This window comes from Loxodonta africana, chromosome X (genome assembly GCF_030014295.1).
Source record: "Loxodonta africana isolate mLoxAfr1 chromosome X, mLoxAfr1.hap2, whole genome shotgun sequence".
NCBI classification, from domain to species: Eukaryota; Metazoa; Chordata; class Mammalia; order Proboscidea; family Elephantidae; genus Loxodonta; species Loxodonta africana.
Genome location: NC_087369.1, coordinates 21,862,640 through 21,878,139, shown reverse-complemented (window position 1 = coordinate 21,878,139; position 15,500 = coordinate 21,862,640). Strand labels below are relative to the sequence as shown.

The following is a 15,500-nucleotide window of genomic DNA, read 5'->3' as shown; positions in this document are numbered from 1 at the left end:
GTTAAAGTCCGTATACAGTGTTGATAGGTAGAATTTTAACTTTCTTTCTAAAGCATATCAAAACAAAATATGCATACCTTCTAATATTTAGCATTTGCAGAGCCTGAATCGGTTCTGTTAATTTCATTTTTAGGAAAAGAAATGAATCTGGCACACCTCCCTCCCCATTACTGTAAACACATTTGCTTTGGTTGTTTGAATATGCCCTGAGTAATGAGGTTTTCCTGTCTAGAAATATAATCCTTTGGATGTGATCTGTTATGTAGTGTTAGTACTTAAGGATCTTTAAATAGTACATACAATATTTTTCAAACTGAAAAGTTTGGGGAGATGTTAAAAGTTATACCTGTGCCCCCAAAACCATGCCAGCCCCCCCAAAAAAAACCAGCAACGACAAAAAAAGGGGCATAACATAATGAAATAAATTTGGAAATGTGGAGTTAAACAATTTCTTTAATCCAACTACCTTTCCCATTTCTTTTAAATTAATTGTCTCTAACTTGCAATTACTATAAAACAGATAGCTAGGGTTAATATTTTGATACACCCATTTTTTAACTAGGAAACATTTTGACCTTATCTTAAAAATGAAACTTACAGCTTACCAAGTAACATAAAATATTGCGTACACATACCTCTGGAGCCAGGGGTATTTGATGGGAATATTAATAATAAGGAGCTCCGGTGGTGCAGTGGTTAAGTACTCAGCTGCTAATCAAAAGGTCGGCAGTTTGAACCCACCAGCCACACCACAGGAGAAAGACATGGCAGTCTGCTTCCATGACGATTACAGCCTTGGAAACCCAATGGGGCGGTTCTACTCTTGTCTAAGGTGGCTGTGAATTGGAATTGACTCGATGGCAATGGGTTTGGTTTTGGTTTTGATATTACTTAATAATAAAGGGTTATTTTATGTTTTGACATGCCATATCAGAATGGCTCACTTACTAGCATTACCTACTTTGCATATTTCTCTTGCAGATGTGAGCTAGAAAGTAGAAGGTGAACTAAGGACAGAAGCTACCCTGTTGCCCCACCTAGAGTCAGGTGTCCACACCGTGAACCTCTTTCCCCCCTATGAAATAGTGCTAAAAAAAAGGGGGGGGGGGAAGGACAGAAGCTATCCTGTTGCCCCACCTAGAGTCAGGTGTCCACACTGTGAACCTCTTTCCCCCCTCTGAAATAGTGCTAGGTTCCTAAATATTAGATTTCTACATTTATGTGTAAGTCCAAAAGCACTTTCAGACTTCTGCTGTCATTCCTTTCCTCTATTAGTATAAACAGAATTGTAGCAGTAGTGTAACTTAATTTGAATTTTCCCATCGTAACTGATAAAATCCATGCTTTCTTACATACCTTAAAAACTAGTTGTTTTGTTCACCGCGTAAACTGATTTTATAATCTGGTAGCGTAGTGGTTAAGTGCTACGTCTGCTAACCAAAGGGTCGGCAGTTCAAATCCGCCAGGCGCTCCTTGGAAACTCTATGGGGCAGTTCTACTCTGTCCTATAGGGTCGCTATGAGTTGGAATCGACTCGACGGCACTGGGTTTGGTTTTGGTTTTGAGTGCATATGATCATGATCTCATCTTAAAATCTGACCCGGTCATCTAGAGTTCTGTGAGCTTGGTACTAATCCTTTGGTCCACCAAGCTTGTTACAGGAAACTTGGTTTAGTCATTTGATATGTGTTAGAAGCACAGGTCAAATGATAGCCTAAAGCGAAAGATCATTTTGACATTAACAGATTGAAGTACATCTCAAGTGCAGCAGTTTGGGAAAAATCTTCGCTCCCGAAATCTTGCAGAGCATAAAGTAAAAACCTCAGTTATCCAAAATGTTATTTCAATTCTTCACGTTTAGAAACAGAGGCATTTATCTGAAAATAATATAATAGGAAGGATTCACTTAAAAAACTAGATCAGCGGTTTCCAATATAGTAGCCACTAGCCAGTTGAGCACTTGAAATGTGGCTAGTGTGACTGAGAAATTGAATTTTTAATTTTGATTAAATTTAAGCAGTCACATGTAGCTATTGACTACCATATTGAACAGTGTAATCCTAGATTAAAGGATTGGCACAACCTGAACTTTTTTTTCTCTCTCTACACCAGTGTTTTTCAACCCTATCTTCTATTTGTATCTTGAAATTAACAGGCTGAAGTACTTTCTAGATAAAAAATATATTTAATATGCCTTTTCAAATTCTGTTTAATTGGGTTTGTCTTCTCCCATTCCCACCCTCAAGGTTTTGATAAACCCCCACCCAGGTCGTACATGCCCCTCAAATCAGCATTCTGTACTTTTTACAACTTTACTAGCTTTAGAGTGACATTTCTCGTTCAAAATATAACACCAAAACATGGGAAAAATGTAGTTTTCAAAAAAAGTTGTTTTATGTTCACTATTTTTGTTAGGTGCTGTCAAGTTGGTTCCAACTCATAGCAACCCTGTGTACAACAGAGCGAAACACTGCCCAGTCCTGTGCCATCCTCACAATCGTTGCTATGTTTGAGCCCATTGTTGCAGCCAGTGTGTCAGCCCACCTCATTGAGGGTCTTCCTCTTTTTCACCGACCCTCAACTTTTCCAAGCATGATGTCCTTCTCCAGGGACTGATCCCTCCTGATTATATGTCCGAAGTACCTGAGACGAAGTCTAGTCATCCTCGATTCTATAAAGCACGTTCTGGCTGTACTTGTTCCAAGATAGATTTGTTTGTTCTTCTGGCACTCCGTGGTATTTTTGATATTCTTTGCCAACACCGTAATTCAAAGGCATCAGTTCTTCCTTGTTCTTTCTTATTCATTGTTCAGCTTTCACATGCAGACGAGGCAATTGAAAATACCATGGCTTGGATCAGGCGCTCATTAGTCCTCAAAGTGACTTCTTTGCTTTTGTAACACTTCAAAGAGATCTTTTGCAGCAAAAAAAAAAAAAAAAAGTTCACTATACTGTGCTAATTAAAATGGGAAAAGTAGATTGCTACAATTTAGATTTTCAACAACATTTTAATGTAATCTTTTAGTAATTTGGGAACCCTGATGTTGTAGTGATTAAGAGCTACAGCTGCTAATCAAAAAGTCAGCTCAAATCCACCAGGTGCTTCTTGGAAATCGAATGGGGCAGTTCTACTCTGTCCTATAGGGTCACTATGAGTCGGAACCGACTCAACGGCAATGAGTTTTGGCTTTCTTTCTTTTTTTTTTTTTTAGCAAATTTATCAAAGCTATCTTTAAATACAAATTCCAAAAGAGCCACAATAAATGAAAGTTCAAATATTATGCTTTTTGTCCACCCTCTGCTAATTTGAAGTCCTCATTTGCTGTGCCAGAGTGCTCAAATCCCAAATAAACGAATATACAGACTTAGCTTTAATTTATAAGTCTGGAAAATACAGTCAGACCTTAGTTTACAAAAACAATTCTAAAACAGTCCTATGCACAAATGAATTGGGGGTGGTGGGAGAAGTATGTTGAGATCACTGCCCTTTGGTTCCCAGGTGAAGATGAAAGGACACTTGACATTTACTGAGTGCCTCCTCTGACTACAGACTTTGCATGTATCAACTCTAATGAGGTGTAGACGTTTAATTATCTTTAACTTACAGGTAAAGAAATTAAACCCTAGAGAGATACAGTAACTTGCTCATGGTTGCACAGCTTGTTAGTGGAGGAGCCAGGATTCATACTCAAGTCTCCTAGATTGCAAATTCCGTGGCCTTACTAGACTGCCCTGCTTGAGTTGAGAACACTATCTAGGTGAATGACAATCTAGATGAGTCAGGTGTCCAGGAAGAAAGAATCCAACTGGTTTGCATGAGTGGCTGTTTTTGTGGATGTATATAGTGACCTTGAGAGATAGGTCGGTACCTTTTCATGTATGTAGCATGAAGCTTTCTTTTCATCGAGGGAAACTGGAGAAGATGTGATCCTGGTATGAATTCGAAAGCTGTTCATTCTAGAGACAATGTTTCAGTAGTTGATAGGGTGGAGTTAGAAAAGTTAGTAAAATTGATACAACTCTCAACTTACAGTGTGGGTTAAATAGGCTTTTGTGAGCTAGCCTGAGAAATAGCATTTCTGAAACTGTGGGAAAATGCTTTGAGACTTCTAAACAATTGTCTTAAAAATTGAACATTTGAAACAAAAATTACAATATCTGGTAAGAGGGTGCTGCCTAGGCATTACTTAACAGCTCTGTTTTGTAACTGCAGCTTCTTAATTCATTACCTCTTTATATTTGCATTTTCCTTTCAGAAAAATCTATTTGCTACTCCCTCAAAGTGCCAGAAAACAAGATCTGACTCAACCTGAAAAGGTTACCAATTATAAGAAAAGTTACACAACCCTTGGGTCTTTTTCTTTAGACTTTTAAACTGTTAGGTCAAATAGCCTTACTTGATTCTTTTTTTTTTTTAATTGAGCTATAATTTATACTATAAAATTTACCCTGGTAAACTGGAAAATTCAGTGGTTTTTAGTATCTTCACAAGGTGTACAGCCATCAACACTAATTCTAGAATATTTTCATCACCCCAAAAAGAAATCATGCCCGTTAGCAGCCACTCCCCATTTGCCCTCTCCCCCAGCCTCTAAACTCGTTGCAATGAGTCGTTTCCGACTCATATAGAGTCCCTATAGGACAGAGTAGAACTGCCCCATAGAGTTTGAGCCTCTAGCCCCTATAACCACTAATTTACTTTTTTGTCTCTAAATGTGCCTATCTGGATATTTTCTATAAATGGAATCATACATTATGTGACCTTTGTGTCTGGCATCTTTCACTTAGCACAATGTTTTCAAGGCTCATCCATGTTGTAGCATGTATCAATACTTCATTTCTTTATATGACTGAATAATATTCCGTTGTATACCACGTTTTGTTTATCTTTTCCTCAGTTAATGAATATTTGGGTTGTTTCCACTTCGTGGCTGTTACCAGTAATGTTGCTATGAACGTTTGTGTACAAATTTTTTTTTTTTTGTGAACACTGGTTTTAAGTCCTCTTGGGTATATGCTTAGGAGTGGAGTTACTGACTCATATGTTAAGTTTGTTTTTTTTTTATGGTAAGTCTAACTCTAGGGGGCAGTTCTACTCTGTCTTATAGGGTCGCTATGAGTCGGAATCGACTCGATGGCACTGGGTTTCAGGGTTTATGGTAAGTCTACGTTTACTATTTTGAGGAGCTGCCAAACTGTTTTTCAACTTGACTGGCCCATTTTATGTTAGTAAAAATAGGAATAAAAGCATGTTTTATTAATATTATTAAGAAATAATCATTCAGTAGCCACCCGACGTGTTTGTCAGTTTGTCGTACTGTGGGGGCTTGCGTGTTATGGTGATGCTGGAAGCTATGCTACCAGTATTCAGATACTAGCAGGGCCACCCATAGACAACAGGTTTCAGCTGAGCTTCCAGACTAAGACAGACTAGGAAAAAGGATGATGAGACTGCATCTTACATACTTTGGACATGTTGTCAGGAGGGATCAGTCCCTGGAGAAGGACATCATGCATGGCAAAGTACAGGGTCAGCAGAAAAGAGGAAGACCCTCAACAAGGTGGATTGACGCAGCGGCTGTAACAACGAGCTCAAGCATAACAACGATTGTGAGGATGGTGCAGGACCGGGCAGTGTTTCGTTCTGTTGTGCATAGGGTCACTATGAGTCGGAACCGACTTGATGGCACCTAACAAAAACAACTCAATAGCCAGCATCATGCTTGATGGGGACATGTTATAGTCAGTCTCATTAAAACTATGTCTGCTATTTTCATGTCTGTGTTACATTCTAGAAGAGCTTGCTAATGCAGTTAGGCAAGAAAATCCAAGAGTATTGGAAAGAAGCATAAATGATTACTATTCATAGGTGATATTATCGTCTACTTAGAGACTTTCAGGAAATCCACTAAAAAGTCTTGTAAGGTGGTAGTGGAAACCCTGGTGGCGTAGTGGTTAAGTGCTACGGCTGCTAACCAAAGGGTTGGCAGTTCGAATCCACCAGGCACTCCTTGGAAACTCTATGGGGGAGTTCTCTGCCCTATAGGGTCGCTATGAGTCGGAATCGACTCGACGGCACTGGGGTGGATTAAGGTGGTAGTTTACAAAGTACATCCAGAAATCAGTAAATAGCTTTCCTGTGTACCAGCCATAACCAGTTAAAAAATATAATGGAAAAAAACTCTCATTCAGGATAGCAATAAAAATATTCAATACCTGGAAATAAACACAAGTAAATGGAAGGGCCTAAATAAAGAAAATTACATAATTGCATTAGAAAGTAATTGGAATAAATTGAAAGAAATGACATGGCTCTTTAATGTAATTTAGATTACTTTCAGTGGGAATTAAGGTTTGTGTTTTTTTTTTTCTGTTTAATAATTGAGGGTAACTTTTCCTTCTGTCTTGAATGAATGTACCTAGATTTTCAGTTTTTTACTTATTTAAGTTTCTCCAAATTAGTTTATACCTTATCTGAACAGCATACCTTATACAAACAAATTTTAGTAAAAGTGCTGTTATTAATAAAGCCTATGCTTAAAACATGGTACTGTAATTATAAACAATTCTTTTGGTCATATTTTCAGAAATAAACCTTGGTGGCTTAACTACCAGGTTGATTACACACACAAAAAATTTTTTTTTAGTTAAAGTAGTTTGGGTGGTGTCTTCCCAAATTTACAGGTAAATACAACTCAAAACTTCATGAAAACACTTTGTGTTAAAACGTAGTCCGTACTTCACAAAATGAAATTCTGAATTCTGTTTCAACTTGAAGCTCTGGTTTATTGTATATTTGAGGACGGTCTTACTCTATCTTGTTTTATTGCAAGCTATTGATGCTGTCTTCTTTTTGTACATAGATTGTCTGTAAGTCATTGTTAATTAACAGTTATATTATTGTTAAATGTGTATTGGGTTCAGTTCAGCAAACATTTAAGCACCACTTGTTTAGAGATGAACCAACATAGGTTATGTAATTTTTTCACAGTCACGTAGCAAATAAAAGCTCGGGCTTTAAAGCCCAGCATCATGGTTTGGACAAAACGGCATCATTAAGCCTCTGGAAACCAGGCTAAGTCATTACATTTTATCTTGAGGCTCCTAAATTAACCAGCCTAACTAATGCATTAAAGGGTTATCTAGAACTCAGATTTTTAACCCTAGAAATGGAAGTGGTCCTACTAGAGCAAAGAACTCATCAAAATCCCCCAAAATGTTAGTATTTGTCATTTCCCCTGGAGGAGATGAGCAGGAAGAAAGAGCGGCTGACATATATTGAATGCCCAGTATGTCTAGGCAAATTGAACTTATTATTTACCACAACTTCAGGCATAACTGTTATCCAAATCTTAAGGATTAGAAAACTGATAATCATACTAAGTAACTTGCCCAAAGTCACAGCTATAATAAAGGGCAGAGCCAGGTTTGGAAACCTGGTATGTCAGGCATCTTTCCACTCTACTATGGCTTCCCAGTCTTGGCTACTCACCAAAACCTATCCCCCCCCCAAAAAAAAACCCGTTGCTGTAGAGTCAGTTCCGACTCTTAGTGACCCTATAGGACAGAGTAGAACTGCCCCATAGAGTTTCCAAGGAGTGTCTGTTGGGTGTGAACTTCCGACTTTTTGGTTAGCACCCATAGCTCTAACCACTGCACTACCAGGGTTTCCTGTCTACTCACAGGAGTTTTCTAAGGTGCCTGCTTTAAAAAAAAATGCTGAGCATGGGGCTTCTCCCCCTAGAATTCTGGTTCATTTGGGGTCTGGAGTAAGGCCAGGAAATGTATCTAGAACAGGAAGCCTAGGTGTTTCTGAACATTAGGCAGGTTGGGGAAATTCTACCAATCCCATCATGCGCTAAGAGGTGGGGTTTGAAGGTATCGAGGAGGCCGAGAGAGGATTGGGAGTAGGGAGAAACGAGTTTTAAAAAGGTTGTCACTTTCCTAGTTTTCACTATTAGTAAAATAAGAGTAGTAAGAATGGGTTGTGGAAATTATAAAATTGTTTTAGGTTCCTTAAGGTGCACAGAAAAAAAAGGTATTTTATTTATTTTTATTATAAATTTTCTTTTAGGCAACATTTGTACAGTCGGTTCTTTGGCATTATCCTTGTTTACACTTGGGAACAAATGCACCACTGAAGAGTATAGATAAGAATGTATTTTGGATGCAGAAGAGAGATGGAACTAGACGTAGAAATAACATAAAAACAGCTTTAAATATAGAATCAGTCATTTCCTCTGGTGTAATAACCCTAGAAAATCTTCAGTAACCTTAATCTAAAACTTTAATCCACGAAGTCCCAAGATTATAAAGATTTTGAGCTGGAAGAGATCTCAGATATCCACGTAATTTATGGATGAAGAAACCAAGGCTCAGAGAGGCCTAGACTTAGTGGCTTGCCCACTATTAGTGACCGACTTGCAAATCCGTGCTGGCCCTGTCTCCTTTGAATGCTTATTGATTGCAGATAAGTACCAGGAAAAAGCAACTTGCCCAAGGTCATTCCAGTTTTTAGGAATACACTTAGTGGCAAATTATGTTTCATTTATATTCCCTACTTTGTTTATCTAATTTTATGGTTTCTTCCTTTTTTCGTTCGCCTGTTGAGAATATGAATGTATTTAAAGAAATTCCTTTTAGAAGATTATGCAGTTTGAAATATTATAGCTGATCAATGACATGTTAGAAAAATGAACCCTTCTTAGAATAGTGTATTTAGCAAATGGATGCTTTCAGAACATGTTGTCGTAAGGAAGAACTCTATAGTTTTCTCTACTTTTTTGTCACGGAAAATTCATGAGTAGGGAAAAATGATTTTAGCTAGATACCTATATATGAATTCTAACAGGAATATGACAGCGTATCTGTGTAGTAGTATGAGCTTTGGATTCAGAGTTGGGTTCAATGATCATATCTGTAAACTTAATAGCTCCTTGATCTTGGATGAATCATTAACTCTCAGCCTACCTTTTTTCTTCTCTACTATATTTAACATGCCTCATGGTTTTCAATGATTAATTGGAATTAAATGAGAGAATATGTGTAAAACCACTAGCACTGTACTTTGAACAAAATACCTCATTGCCTTCGAGTCAATGCTAACCTGTAGCAACCCTATAGGACAGAGTAGAACTGCTCCCATAGGGTTTCCAAGGCTGTAAAACTTTCTGGAAGCAGACTGCCACATCTTTCTCCTGCAGAGTGGCTCTTGGTTTCAAACTGCAGACCTCTCTGCTAGGAGCCAAGCACTTAACCACTGTGCCACCAGGGCTCCTTTTGAACGAAACAGAGAGTGAATAAATGATAGCTGTTATTATTGATTTCCTTGACCCAGTAGTTATTTAGAAGGATGCTGATTTCTGACTGCAAGTACTTTATTTTCCTGTTTCATTTTTTTTTTTTTGTAATCAGAAAATATCTGTATGATACCTGCTTTTAAGAATTTTAGGTTTACTTTACAGACTAGAAAGTGGTCAGTTTTTATAACATTTCATAGATACTTGGAAAGAACCCATATTCCTTTTTACATTATAAAATACAGTATCTATCTAGTATTCATTCTAATATAAATTGCTTCAAATGTTTTGTCTTTTGTTCATTGTACTGGTTGATATTAGTGTGCTAAAATTTCCCCTTCCATTTATTTCGTTTTATAGTCCCCAAAGCATCTGTTTTTGTGTTTTGTGGTTAAGTTAGTTTGGGGTTAAATGCTCAATACTGTTATGCATTTACTGTTTTTAAAGACTTTTCTCTTTGAAAAAATAATACACGTCAACTGCAGAAAATCTGGAAAAGAGAAGCATACACAGAAGGAAATAAAACATCTATACTCTGGCTATGAAATAACACTTAAAAGATTTTTGTGGGATTTAGACTATGGGTTTTAGAATCAGTATGGGTTTTAGAATTAGATTTGGATTTGAATTTGGACTCTGCTACTTATTACCCTTGAGCAGAATATTAGACTTTCTCATTTATTCAACAAACATTTATTGAACTCCTACTGTGTCCTGGGCCTTTTGCTGGGGGCTGAGAGGGCTACAGTGCTTAACAAGATTGACATACCCATCTTGGCTTAATTTCCTTATTTGTAAATTGGTGACAGTGGCTTCCAAAGTTGTTAGAAGCATCAAATATAATCAATAGTGCACCATGTTTTAAAAGCTTAGTTTTTAAATTGGTTTAAGGTTTTTGCCTTGCATTTTATTTGTGGCATGAATATTACCAACACTTGCTTTCTTTTTCTTTCGACTTTTCTATACCTATCTGTTTTGTTTGGGTTTTTCATTAAAGCAGTATATCATTGTATTTTAATTTTTTAAATATAAGACTTTTAAAGTTTTTATTTTTATTGTCAAACGTTTAAAACTCATACCAGAATAGAGAGAGAGAAAGTGGTATAATTAACCATAGTCCCATAACCTAGCCTCAGTGATTACGAACTCAAGGCCAGTTTTGTTTCCTCTGTCCCCCCCATACCCCACACCGCCTTCTGGCTCCAGTGCATTATTTTGAAGCTAATCGTAGTTACATCAGTTCAGATGTATATGTTTGAGTTTCTGTTTCTTAAAAGATAAAGATTTTTAGAACATATAGCCATCACACCATCATCACTCACACAAAAGTATCAATTCTGTAATACCATCAAATACCCGGTAAGACACTTCCTTTTAATTAGACAATTTAAACTTTACATTTCTTACATTGTTACTTTTGGAATGATCTCTGTCATCTTACTTTAAAATTTTTATTCTTTCCTTCTTTTCCTCCCCGCTCTGCTATATGGATTGTTTTGTTTGAGGAGGTTATAAAATTTAGAATTATGGAACTAGAAAGACCTGGGTTTGAATCCTGGTTCTGCCATTTACTAATTAACTTTGCTGAGCCTTGGTTTCCTCATCTGTAAAACAAGGGTAATTATATCTACCTCATGTTCTTAGAGTTGAATGTGATTGTATGGGTAAAGTTTAACGTGTTATTAACAGTCTCTGCCAGTTAAATTATCTTCTCTTGTGCTATTTACTGTAATAAAGATCTATTCTTGGTTACTGTATGGTTTTTCAAAACATTCCAAAATTTGTATTTATTGCATAATTGCTAAAAATAATGGTTTTTAAATATCCTTTTAGGGAAGACAATTTAGAATCCCTGCTCCTTCTCCCTTCTTCCACTTCTTTTGAGTCCACGTTAATTTACAAATCTGACCTTTAATTTTTAAAGTGTTTTTTCTTTTATATTATATACTTATATTATTCCTCAATATTGACCCTTTTTCCTTTAGTGAACTTAATTATTTTACTCAGTTATTTCTAGATATTAAGTTGCTATCAGTATCTTCACCAGTTGTTTCCTACCACAATATTCTTGAGCTTTTATTTTGATTCTCTTTTGGTGGTATAGGGTATACCTTTGAATAATTTATGAAAAAGGATACTGCCAGGATGGTGAAATTTTACAAGGCTTTGCAGATCTAATTTCCTGTGACCTTTGTATATGAAAAACTAGGATGAGGTATAAAATTCTTAGATTGTAACTTTTCCCTTTCAACTTTCTGTAAGTCATTACTTCCTTGTCTTCCGGCATTTTATTGTTACAGAGGAGAAATCTGAGGTCAACCTGATTTTAGTTACTTTGAAAATAACCTATTTTTTTTCTGCTTGTATGCTTGTAGGATTATATCTTTATCCTTGAAATTTAAAAACATTTGCCAGGACATATCTTGGTGTTGATGATCTCACCTTCTCAGTCTCCAGTCTCAGGTATTTTTTTTTTCAGAACTGGAAAGTTTTCTCTTATACTTTTGATTGATTAAATTGCCTTTTTTTTTTTTCCTTTAGGAACATCTGTTATTCATAGATTATTTCTACGTCTGTCCTCCATGGTTTTTTAATCTTCTCTCTCTTTTTTTTTCTTTTTTCATTTACTCAAGTTTGTCCTCTGTGGCATGGGTTCCGTTTTCTGCTGTGTCGATTCTAATACTTGATAGTCACAATGCAGACTTAATTTTGGCTACTGTGTTTTCATTTCTTTATTCTTATTTCAACATAATCTTATTTCATAAGCAGAATTCCCCTAAGGGGGGTACACTCCAAAAAACACGAGGTGGATTCAGGCCTAAAACTTAATCTGTTTTCTCAGGCCACAACCACAGGATCAGGGGACGAAAAAAAGCTTCTGAGAGGGTCCTCTTAAACTTAAAATGTAGCAATAACTAGAGGTCATTCCTACTCCAGTCCAGAAAATAGCTTGGGTACTTGCAGGCCTTTAGTAGCTAGAGGAATAGTAAAGCCAGGTGTAAAGGCACCTTAACTAGAAATAAACTGATTTTTCTAATTACATTTATTGTTTTTCCCTTGATATAACTAACACATAATAAATGCATATGATTTTGAAAATACAATAGAAGGAAGAAAATCCTATGACCCAGGTAACTACTGATAAGATTTTATATGTTTTGCCAGTCACATGCACACATGTTGGGGGGGGTTGCAAAATTGGGGTCATACTATATAGTTTTGTATCATTTTAATTTAATATATCGCAAGCATATCTTTGCATCATTGATTTTTCTTTGAGGCCCTGATTTTAACCATTGCATAGTGTTCCTACATATGAATAGATGTATTTTGATTTATTTAACGAGTCCCCTGTTGGTCATTTAGATTGTTTTCTATTTTTCAGTATAATGAGTATGATGACTATCACTGTACATAAGTCTTTATGCACATCTCTGATATTTCCTTAGGATAAATGAGGAGCTGATTCTTAATCCTGTCACATTGGTAAGGATTATATACATTCCTTATTAAGAATATAAAATGCTTGTTTCTGATTGTTTCAATGTGATTGCATAGAAGAGTCTTTGAATTCTGAACAATTTGATGGTGTCTTAACTGACGTTCGAGAGAGAGGTGTCTATTGCCTTACACTCAGCACCTTCATGGAACTAGTAGTACAGAAATTGGGGCAGGAAAACCCCTGATTATCACAGGGACTCTGAAGGCAGATATACTTGTGGAAACTTGAGGGTGGCTAAAAAGAAGTGTGGCTCTTGTTCAGTCCTACAACTTGGGTCTCCAAGTTGTAATACACTAGGGCTTTGGACCCTTTTTTCCCCTTCTCCCTTCCTAGTTAATTCAGAATGTTATTCTCTGTGAGGAATCTTTTTTAAACAATGTTCATGTGTAAATTTCATTTCTAATTAGGAGAGTGTCAGTAGATCATATGTCCTACTAAGTATAAGGTAGCATTTTATCAATCACAGATAATTTTAGTCCTAGTATACTTGCACGTGGTGATCTCCTGCTGGATTCAAAGCCATTTTTTAAAACTTAAATTATGTTTTCTTCAGATGTGTCAAACACCAGCCTGGATATGTGCATTGTTACAACATGCCATTACAACAAAACAATGTGTTTAATAGGGTTAAGATGAAATTATTTTAAAGCATTAAAGTGTTCTTATTTTCAACATTTCCAGTCTTCCTTGAAAATGTGGAAATACTCTAGAGGTCCTGAAACCTTGGTTCGGAATTAGTGCTCTTTGAATTGTTCTTCCTCTTTAATGATCCTCAGTGCACATTTTATACAATAACATTAAAAGTGGTTTTGAAAACAATTCCTGCTGAGACTCAAACTCTTTAACAATCTCTTTGATCTGATTTGTTCTGATGAGACCCATATTGTAGGTTATTGGCATTTGTGACTTTTTACACATTTCAGCCTAACAAAGTTTGATTAGCATCTCCTAACCTTTTCTAGTATTTCACATCCCATTTGCATTTGTACAATCTGCCAACCTCTGTAGTTTTTTGGCTGGAAGGCATTATGGTGGGATGAGAGAGGATAAATACATTTGCCTCACTTTTCGACCAATTTTTTGGTCCACACTCTTTCTTAGCCATGTTGTGTAAAAATATATCACACATATGAATGATCTCTTCCACCCTGATTGGCAGGAAATGGGCTGTAGTAAGTGATGAACCAGCTATCTTAACACTCTCCTAATAAGTCTTCATTGCATTGGATGTTTAGAAGTTATCTGTAAAAAGTAAATCTTACACAGTCCATTGAGGCAAAAGCGGAGAAGAGAAGTAACATTTACTGAGCATCTACTATCCCTTGGTGAGTCCTTTTTAATTTCAACATCTCCTTGAGGTAGATATTACATACATCTTACAAACAAAGAAACTGAGGATCAACACGTTAAGTAACTTACCCAATTTCAGGTAACTACGCCAGTAAGTGACAGAGTTGGGCTTAAACCCACTACTGGCCTGCTCCAGAGCACATTCTTTCCTACTTGTTTCTCATAGTTAAAGAGCTATCTTTCCCTGTTTAATAGGTACTCTTCCTTGAGCTTTTAGAACTGTAGAAAGTGCCTGTTGAGTCAGATTGATGGTCCATGTAACCCTAATCACTAATGAAACTAAGGGTCATTTTTCAAAAGGGAAATTTCTTAACTGTAGAAGTAACTTTATGCTAATTTCTAATAGAGACCATTTGAATCCTTGTTTCAATGTAATGATATAAAAGGTTTGTTGAAGTGAAGGTGCTTTTGGGGGGTAATATTTACAAAGCTTCACTGGTATATAGGATAACATTGGCTTTCATATTTTCCTGCTTTACAAGTTAAGTTGTTCAAAATGTTATAAATCTTTGCTAAACTCAGAAAGGAAGTATTTTTGTAAAAAGTAGAGCTTACAGTACCTTTTAGATCATGTTTCCCCTCTTTTTTTTGGTTAGATTGCTTTGTTGGTATATAGTGTTAGCCAGGTGAGGAGTTCAGAAAAGAGAGTATGTTGTAAAATTTGTAGGTGACGTGGAACTGAAAATAATGAAGAGGCTAATTGACAGATTTGGAACCCAGTCTATACAGACCGTAGCAATGGGTCAGAGCTGGAAAAAAAAAATGAATCAAAAAATTTAAATATGGCTTTACTCTTGGGACTAAGAGTAATAACAAGTACAGGATAGAGGATACCTGGCTTAGTTGCAGTATAAGTAAGGAAGACAAGGATTTCATCAGAAAACTTAGTATGAGTCACCAGTGTATGTAGGCTTTCCAGAAACCATGCATATGCAAAACTGCATTAGTAAAATTTTATTTTCGAGAGAAAGGAGGGTGACCTGGCCTTTATTCTGCAGTGGTCACAACACAGTTGGAATGCTAATTGCATACAACTCTGTATACCCCCCTGAAGAAAACAAGAATAGTGACAGGTGCCATCTGTCTTGATGTCTGAAGGAACTTGAGTTACCTAGAAAAGACTTGGAGTGATTGATGGGCATAGATGTAGGTTCACTTCCTGTGACACTGCAGGTAGAGTACAAGCAAGTTAGCATATATTAGTATCTTTTCAGGGGAATTCATGGTTGAGGAAAGTTACTGCATAATGAAGCATTTTACCCAGCAGACAGTGCTTTTTCTGAGATAGAATAGTTGGCTGCCTGGTTGAGGTAGTACATTCTTGTCTTGAAAATGTTCACATGTAGGTG

The 15,500-nt window shown here is 36.6% G+C and overlaps 1 protein-coding gene across 2 annotated transcripts in view; it reads left to right on the top strand.

The window, feature by feature from the left end:
• Positions 1-15,500, top strand: part of RPS6KA3 (ribosomal protein S6 kinase A3) — a 111,382-nt gene that overhangs the window by 7,634 nt on the left and 88,248 nt on the right. The window contains exons 1-2 of one of the 2 annotated variants that reach the window (XM_064278081.1): positions 11,675-11,762; positions 12,749-12,785. The exons of the other annotated variant lie outside the window; for it this stretch is intronic. The gene's annotated coding sequence lies outside the window, so the exon portion shown is untranslated. Of the gene's footprint in view, positions 1-11,674; positions 11,763-12,748; positions 12,786-15,500 lie in introns of those variants that run through there. 2 annotated transcript variants of the gene reach the window in all.